This window comes from Toxorhynchites rutilus, chromosome 1, assembly GCF_029784135.1.
Source record: "Toxorhynchites rutilus septentrionalis strain SRP chromosome 1, ASM2978413v1, whole genome shotgun sequence".
Classification (NCBI taxonomy): domain Eukaryota; kingdom Metazoa; phylum Arthropoda; class Insecta; order Diptera; family Culicidae; genus Toxorhynchites; species Toxorhynchites rutilus.
Window position 1 is genome coordinate 142,769,854 of NC_073744.1, and position 9,922 is coordinate 142,779,775.

The following is a 9,922-nucleotide window of genomic DNA, read 5'->3' on the forward strand; positions in this document are numbered from 1 at the left end:
AAAACATTTCGGCAGTAGTACCATATATTTGAGTCATTATATGGTGCACCATATGATCTATGGTGAAAAATGCACCTTTTCGTTTTTATCATGCCATTCTCAATAGCTTTGACACAAAAATATGAAAAAAAAATACTGAAAGTACATCTTACTAAGGTGTAGAACTTTTAACGTGTTTTTCGCGGTACAAAAAAAACATTTTCAGGCATTTCGAAATTTTGAAAAAAAATTACTTTGAGACCCAATTTTACACTAATTTTTATTTAAATGCGTTCGTATGTGTTGTTTTTCTCACATGTAGCGTAAGTTTTTTTTGAATTTTTAGGAGGATTGCGCGAAAAAAAATGCTTAGCCTTTTGGCATTTTTAATTTATTTTGAATTTAAAGGGTGTGTCACATCAAATTGCATCACGGAAAAAACGCTGTAGAAATTCGCCCAGTAGACCGATCCTTTTGAAAATTTTAGACAGTAAAATAAAAACTATTAAACAACTTTTGGCATTTTCTTTTTATTTATACTTCGAGCCCAAGCCCGTATGCTCGCACCTTCCTCTTTACCCCGTCCATAAGGTTCTGTATAACGTCAGGTTGTAGTTTTTTTTTTTTTTGAACAGAAATCCATTTTCTCTTGAAGTCCGCCTCCGATTTGACAACTTTTGGGTTCTTCCGGAGGGCCTGCTTCATAATCGCCCAATATTTCTCTATTGGGCGAAGCTCCGGCGCGTTGGGCGGGTTCATTTCCTTTGGCACGAAGGTGACCCCGTTGGCTTCGTACCACTCCAACACGTCCTTTGAATAGTGGCACGAAGCGAGATCCGGCCAGAAGATGGTCGGGCCCTCGTGCTGCTTCAATAGTGGTAGTAAGCGCTTCTGTAGGCACTCCTTAAGGTAAACCTGCCCGTTAACCGTGCCGGTCATCACGAAGGGGGCGCTCCGCTTTCCGCAAGAGCAGATCGCTTGCCACACCATGTACTTTTTGGCAAACTTGGATAGTTTCTGCTTGCGAATCTCCTCCGGAACGCTGAATTTGTCCTCTGCGGAGAAGAACAACAGGCCCGGCAGCTGACGAAAGTCCGCTTTGACGTAGGTTTCGTCGTCCATTACCAGGCAATGCGGCTTCGTCAGCATTTCGGTGTACAGCTTCCGGGCTCGCGTCTTCCCCACCATGTTTTGCCTTTCGTCGCGGTTAGGAGCCTTCTGAACCTTGTATGTACGCAGGCCCTCCCGCTGCTTGGTCCACTGGACGAATGAACTTGACAAATTCAGCTTATTGGCGACATCCCGGACCGAACTTCTCGGATCACGTCTAAACTGCTTATCTACGCGCTTGTGATCTTTTTCACTGACGGAGCATCCATTTTTGCCGTTCTTCACCTTCCGGTCGATGGTTAGGTTCTCGAAGTATCGTTTTAGTACTCTGCTTACCGTGGATTGGACGATTCCCAGCATCTTACCGATGTCCCGATGTGACAACTCCGGATTCTCGAAATGAGTGCACAGGATTAATTCACGACGCTCTTTTTCGTTCGACGACATTTTTCCAAATTTACGAAAAATTGACAGTGAAGCATGGCCAACGTGATCTATACACTCTTATCTGATTATAAGCGAAAGCTGAAGATATAATTCCTAAAAATTAAATTTCTACAGCGTTTTTTCCGTGATGCAATTTGATGTGACACACCCTTTATAGACCTTTTTTTTATCTATACTATAGTGACTTTCAACTCATTCTGGGTGGTTCATCACTTTAACTTCCATTTTTGGAAGAATGTCGGGAGTGAGAATTGAACTCGTGACCTTTAGCGTGAGAGGCATGGATGTTACCACTACGCCAGATCGCCTCCACATTTAAAGACCTAGTACTGCTCTAATATTTATTTAAATTTTGTTTTTCATATGTCTAAATTTTGTCGGTATATTTAGAGCATTGCGCTGTACAAAGATTTATTTTTCTCGTTTCTCGTTTTCTCGTTTCTCGTAAAATATATGAGATTATCTTTACATTGGATTCAGATGGTTTACCAAATTCAAAGGAGTCAACAGTACGATAGAACTCTGTAAGAAAAAAAAGTCCTTGTGGAAAGATCATTTGGATTAATGAGAAGAACACTTAAAAAAATCCAAATTAATATTTTTTTTTATTTTAATCTTACAATTGAAAGCCACGAGTACAATAAAATAATCGATTTCAAGAAAATAAAATTAATAATGCAGACGATGAAGAAAATTATTTTTGTGTCTCGCAATGCTTTTAAAAATTCAGGAAAAATTACGCCACATGTGGAAAAAAAAGACATATACAAACGCATTTAAAAAAAAAAGAGGGGAAATGGGTCTCAAAGTTATATTTTTTTCATATATATATATATATTTTTTTTGTACCGCGAATTTCAATTTTTTTTATTATTAGATTTTTTGATGAAAAAATTGTATGAAGATATTTATCGATACACCTTAGTAAGATGTACTTTCAGTATTTTTTCTTATTTTTGTCTCAAAGCTATTGAGAATGGCGTGAAAAAAACGAAAAGATGCATTTTTCACCATAGATCATATGGTGTACCATCTAAGGACTGAAATATATGGTACTTCTGCCGAAAGGTTTTATTTAGTACCCTGTACAATATTTCCCATACAGCTGGTGAATTGGTTCGGGGGACTTTTTACTCCCTTACCCAGCCAGACCCTTTGGAAATATAAAAAAAATAACGCGCAACACTGAAAAAAATCACACATATCTAGAAAATCCCTAGGAACACATTCAAATATGAATTAGAGTAGTACTAAATCTCTAAATACAAAAAAAAAATTCAAAATTTCAATATTTTTTAGTACTTAAATTTTTTATGAATTGTTTTTTTTTTGCTAATTTTTCTTGATACACCGTAGTAAAATGCACATGCATGTTAATCCACATAGGGGTTCAAACAAACCGCCAAAATTTCTTATTCAATATCCTATACAATACTCGCCATACAGCTGGTGATTTGGTTTGGGGGTACTTTTTACTTCCTTACCCGGCCAGGCCCTTTGAAAAGGTTAATTCATAATTCGTGAAACCAGGGTACCAAAAATATTTTCCAGATCCCAAAGACATTCAAAGATACTCAAAAACTCAACTTTTTTTGATTCTTCAGTATTTTTCATTGAAACCAGGGTACCAAAAATATTTTCCAGATCCCAAAGACATTCAAAGATACTCAAAAACTCAACTTTTTTTGATTCTTCAGTATTTTTCATTGAAACCAGGGTACCAAAAATATTTTCCAGATCCCAAAGACATTCAAAGATACTCAAAAACTCAACTTTTTTTGATTCTTCAGCATTTTTCATTGAATTAAAACTCTAGAATATGTGTGCGGAAGAATTCTATGTTTTTCTATATCTATGTTTTTCAAACTGGAAGACACAATTACAGCAAATGTATTCGTCAAATGCTTCCAATTTTGTGAGTTAATATATCGTGTTCATTTGTTTTTTTTCTATTTACATTTATATTTACATTTACATTTTATTTACATTTCATTTTTCGATGCACAGATGCACATCTGTATTGCATTGGGATCGTTGATAGCAATATTTGCGTTTGTGGTGATGGTTTTCATAACATCGAGCATGTGGTCTGGTCCTGTATAAACTTTCATTCTTCCAGGGCTCATCTATCGGATTCACTTGGGGCACTAAGAAGGCAATATGACTTACCGTTTAGAGACATCTTAGCTAGTCGCGACCTCTTTTCCAATTTCTCAAAAGAAATGATATCACTGTTTGATTCCTTCCCTTCTCATCAAACCAAACTACCCCACTCACTCCACCCAAGTCCTAAATCCTAATCCTGTCCAATAAATCTAGTGTTAGATTTAGTTATTATTAAATTGTTAGTCTTAATTATAAAGAAAGTTAGAAAATATGTTTTAAGGTAAAATTTTACAGAGGCAATAGATAGATAGATAATAGGTAATTGAGTCTGATTGATAAACGTTACTGGATAAAATATGAATTTTAATTTTCAAAACAATTTTATTTCAATGAATTTGTTTTCAATAATTTGTTTTATATTTTTGAATAAACATTAATAATTTTCTACATTTTATTTTTTGACTTAAATTTTGTGGGTGGAAAACTTTTAGAAATTTTCTTTTTTTTTTAAATTTTCAATTTAAAAACTATAATACTACAAAATGTTGTATAATATATACAAAATGTTGGTAAAAAATGAAATCAGGAAATGACTTAGGTTTTCATTAAAAAATAGCAAACAAATTTTTGAAAATAAAATTCATTGAATAAAAAAAATATTTTGAAAATGAAAATCCTTTTGTCCGAAAACATGTTAAAATTTTGAAAAAATTGATATGGATATAGCCCTTACAATTTCCAACAAGTAACTCTTACCTTGGGTAATGAGCACCTTAACAGGGAAAAGGTTTTTCTGACGACAACATTTTCATGTATTCATTGAAAAATTACTATTGATGTTTAACTCGCAACATTTTTACGTATAACGTATTACGTATCGGAAATTCTCTAGGATTTGTTTGACATTACATTACAATTCGCTAATCTACAAACGGTTTAAATCCATGAAAACAGGAAGAAATTCCTTTTTTCCCAAACATTTGTTCTGCCGATTTGTGTGCTAACATTATCCGTGTTTCGAATGCTTAAAACTCGAACATTTCTTAACAGATCGGAAAGATGTTTGCATCAATTGATAGGAAATATTTCAAGGCGTCTATCACAATTAATAAAATATTATTTCTCAGGAGATGAACAATTGAATAACTGTAAAATGTCAAGCGTTATTCAAACGCCCTAACTACCAAGTTTTGATTGGCTCGATTTACGGTTTCCCCAACACAGAGTTCAAAATCGATGTACCTGTGGAGATCCGCTTTGCAAATATACATGCAAGTCGGGGGTATTTTCGTTCCCACCGAGCTGTGTTTCCCTAACACGGACTTCAAAATTAATGTGCCTGGAGGAATCTACTTTGCAAATACATGGAAGTCGGGAGTATTTTTTGTGTAGTATTTTTGTACTCGCTTGTCGTTGTGCAGACCGAAATATGTTTCCCTAAAACGTACTTTTAAACTGAGAAGCCTGGGAAATCGTCATTCCAAATACTAGAGGGGTATGAACTTTCGCGGTTCGAAAACTATGTAAATATGAGATGTGCAATAATTTCAGAGGGAAATGTAAAATACAGGGTTTTCCATTTCGGGCTTCCGAAAGTATACAGCCCTGCGCCGACAACCGTTTGACATAGCTGTCAACCAAAGCGTCATATCGATAGATCAATGTCTGCCATTTTACAATATGGATCGTTTTAGCATCGCACAACGTGTTAATTTTGTTAAATTATACTATAAAAATGATGAAAAACCGGCAAATGTTTTTCGAGCATTACGAACGGATTTTGGTCGGCCTACAGAGCACACAATCGCTAATGTAGTGCGTAAATTCGAACAAACTGGATCCGTAGCGGATATTGTGAAACCTGTGCATCATCGTAATGTGCGTTCGGCCGAAAATATTGCTGCTGTTGCTGCCAGTGTGGAGGATGACCCGAATGTTTCGATTCCACGGCGTGCTCAGCAATTGGGCTTGTCAAACACATCATTGTGGCGAATTTTGCATTTGGATTTGCACCTACATCCATATAAAGTCCAACTGGTACAAAAATTAGAGCGTGGTGACCATGGAATGCGTCGGGCATACGTCGATTGGGCGAACGAACAACAGCAGCAAAATGCTGAATTTTCGCATCAAATTTTCTTCAGCGATGAGGCACATTTCGAGCTCGGTGGCTATGTGAACACCCAAAGTTTCCATATATGGGACTCAGATAATCCACACGTGAATGTTGAGAGGCCATTGCATCCGCCAAAAGTCACTGTTTGGTGCGCATTATGGTCTGGTGGAGTCATCGGGTCGTATTTCTTTGAAAATGAGGACGGCGAGACGGTAACTGTGAATGGTGAGCGCTATGGGCCGCATGTTAACCGATTTTTTTTGCCACAAATTGAAGATATGGATACGGATGACATGTGGATTCAGCAGGACGGCGCCACGGTGCCACACAACATGACCGAACATGACCATATTGCGAACGAAATTTGAGGGACGCATAATTGATGTTGTATTTCACACATAATGGCATAAACCAAACTTTAATTTGAAATAAAAGTTTCATCGAAATTCGAATTCTAAGTGTGTTTTATTTCAATTTACTTTCGGAATTTAAAGTTGTACAATTTTAAAAAAAACCCTGTACAATGATCGTTCGACAATTCTTCCGTTCACATATTTTGGTAGTCCTAGGCATCATATCAAACGTAAAAGGACGTTCATCAAATTCATTTGTAACGAAGAACATGATCTATTACAAAAATTTCGATGCATTCTAAAATAATATTCGAAGTGGTAAACAAGTGGATTGCATAATATAATTGCGTGGTTCTACGTCGAAAATATGCGGTCGTGTCCTAGATACAACCCTTTACAATTTTTCTCAAAGAAAACATGAAGTTGTTTTTAGAAAAACTCGAAAGGCATCGAAAGGTCTTTTTTTTTCGAAAATAATGAGCAGAAGTAGATTTAGGCAGGTATTGCAAAGCTGACATGGGTTACCATATCTACAAAATAATCTGTATTTATACAGATTTTCTAGACTTTTTGAAACCAAGCATCTGTAGTTACAGATTACAGATTTTTTTGGTTTCGTGCAATTTTCTTCGGATTTTCAAAATCCAAATCCAAAATCCAAGTTTTTGTTCGGAAAAAAATTTCCATGTAAATGTGTCCATCGTCCGATGTATGGAAAACTTGTTGGAAATTCTAAGGGCTATTTATATCTATTTTTTCTGAATTTTAAAAGCATATGTTTTCGAGAAAAACGAATTTTGATTTTCAAAATATATTTTTAAATGAATTTTTTTTTCAAAAAATTCTTTGATAATTTTTGATGAGAATCTAAATAATTTCCTAGATTCCATTCTTTGACTAAAATCATGTAGGTCTGATCCGAAGCGCAAATATATATATATATATATATATATATATATATATATATATATATATATATATATATATATATATATATATATATATATATATATATATATATATATATATATATATATATATATATATATATATATATATATATATATATATATATATCTGAATTAGGGAAAAAATAAAATTCCAAAATAGGTAGGTTATCAAACCATTGAAGGAGAGATGAAGATTAATATACCTCCAGAAATTTTGGACAAACAAGTACGCTGGAACACCTTGTCCACATGACAGCTAGTGTTGGTCACATCAAACAAATTAGCTGCAAGGACCTCGCAGAAATCTTATCGACTCTGTGACTAAACTGGCTGGTCTAGTCATAGAGTGGCCTATAATACTTTTCTATAAATAACAATTGTTGGGAATGAATCATATCTGTAAATAAACTCAGTTTGTTTTGTTTTGCAAAACTTGTTTCAATATTGTTAGCAAAAACTATCTGATAAATAAATCGTCTTGCTCATACCTCTGACCAATCGCTTTGCTTTCCTGGAATAGTTCGTAGGCTCGAAGACATATGTTCAAGATATGACAGAAAATACAACATCTCTCGCTATCCCGTCATATAGCTAACAAATCAAGAAAACAATACATTCGCAAACCAGTCTCCACTAACACTCGTCATTCCTTCTGCGAAGGCATACAAATCTGTCACGTAGCATTTTTGTTGTTGTGCTACTTCGGAAGAAAAATATCTTATTTATATGTCAATTTGCTCAACAATATTTCTTTCACCACCCACTCACCATCCCCGACATAGCACACTCGACATACTCAAATCACAGCCCGGTATAATCACACGGCATGGATAACAACATGAAGAGCCTGCTTTCGATGGTGAGAGGGATGGGAAAGGAAAAAAAATCCCGACTGTAGATATGTCAAGATTTGTTGCATTCCGCTTGTCTGAAATACTCGAGGCTCAAATATCTACGTGACAAGGCACTATCCTGTTTCCGACGCCAACTGCCCGGACCTAAATATAGCAACGCTGAGCACACAACATCACCGATACCGGCGGCCAGAACGTGAGCGCGGGCGGTGTGGTGCGTTACTTGTTCTGCCCTGGTTCCCCGGAACGAACGAGAGCGCGGCCATCAATCCGACATTCATATTATCGTCCGCTCTCTTAACATTCGCATGAAGGCAAACTTCAAAGATGTAGCTGGGTTGGGGGAGGGTGTTGTAAAAGTAAATACTTACATATATTAAAAACAAGGTTGTCTGAAAATGTCCTCTCCTGCTAAGCCGGTGCTCTATAACGGGGGTTTAGATTCTACTTTCAAAAGATGCGATGGGTTGAAAAATCCTTGCGTTCACCTTCTCACAAACAAACACCACTTTCACAGCAAACAAGTTTAGTGCTATTATTTTCTATTCAAATATGGATTTTTTTCGGTTTTCAATTTACCGTAAACTTCTCCCTCTTCTCTCAGATTCAAAATAACTCACCAGGGGATGTGGGTTTTTTTTGTTACTTTCTTCACTCACTGTTATGAAAGAGCCTTACCACTGAATGAAGCACCAGCAAGGATACGAATTCTTGAACACACGAGAGCAGGAAAATTGTTTAGAATCACCAACTGAATTTGATCACTTTTCGATTCGCTTCTATCGATTTTCGTGAGCACTCTCCATCCACGTTCCGTACGGAATCTATATTTGATGGTTGCCTGGCACGGGAATCCTTTCGCCCACACTCAACATCCGACGAGTAGTAGCGAAATTCAAAAGCACCAAGCAAAGTTATAAACACTTCTCGGAATCCACTGGCAGCCGCTAATTCTACCAATTCTACTTTCTCCCGACGCCGCCAACGCTCGAAGCGATTAGACAATCTATTGATCTCTTCACACAAAACCGCTGCCGTCGTCCGCTCTCTGCTTGAATCCTTCCGACAGCAAAAGGATCGATTCCCACACGCCGATAAGCACACAACAGGCAATCTAATGGGCAACACTTTCCCCTTTGCCCCGCAATCCACTGGGCCAAATTATACACACTCGATTTACTCAATTATTTCTTCAACGAAGCGACTATACTCCCCCGTTCCCGAATGCGGGACACATAATCCCCCACGACTTCCTGCTTTCCGTTCGCCAGCTGTTAAATCATCTTCCTTTCACCTTGCATCGGACGCGCTGACGTTCACCTTCGCTTCTCACTTGCACACTTCGCACTTTTCGTCACCAGGCCCACAACTCACAGCCATGGTTTACCACGGAACAACACACGGGGCAAACAAAAAAAAAGAACGCTTCCTCCACATTAGAACCGAGATTATCCCCCGAAATCCCAACAGAATCCGCCCATCACAAGCTGAAAGAGGGAAGGTTTCCGTCCGGTAGCAGCAGAAAAAAAAACACACCTACCAGGAAATGCAGCACTTCAGCAGATCACACCGAGAGAACCAACAATTTCGGTACGACGAATTCCAACGTCGGGCCAACGACGGACCAGAATCGGGCGATCCAAGGCTCGCGCACACGTCACATACGACCGAGTGTCTGAGGAAAACTAGTCTCCCGTCCGTGGCGAGCGTAGAAACAGGGTCAGGTCTGCCGGAACGTCGGCCGATCCTTCGTTCGGCGAGCACTCGGGCACCCCCCGCCGAACTTCGGGAGTCCACGGAAATGCGCAGAACGCGAGTCGCAGTGGAACGCGCCAGAGAAGGGCCCACCTGTCGATTGTTGGACACCTTGCGCTTCTCGGGAAGATAAACTTCAAACGGGCAGATTTTGAGGGTGTGTGCGTGATGGTGGTGGTTACTCTCGTTGCAGAAGGATGTTTTGATGACTGAGGCGTCGCGTCTGTGCGGACTCAGATGGGATGCTGTATG

The 9,922-nt window shown here is 37.9% G+C and overlaps 1 protein-coding gene across 4 annotated transcripts in view; it reads right to left on the minus strand.

Moving 5' to 3' along the window:
- The window catches only part of LOC129762166 (uncharacterized), a 709,571-nt gene extending 699,986 nt beyond the window's left edge, over positions 1 to 9,585 (minus strand). For all 4 annotated transcript variants that reach the window (XM_055760172.1, XM_055760176.1, XM_055760173.1 and 1 more), the window contains exon 1: positions 8,287 to 9,585. The gene's annotated coding sequence lies outside the window, so the exon portion shown is untranslated. The remainder of the gene's footprint in view (positions 1 to 8,286) is intronic.
- Between the last annotated feature and the right edge of the window lie 337 nt (positions 9,586 to 9,922).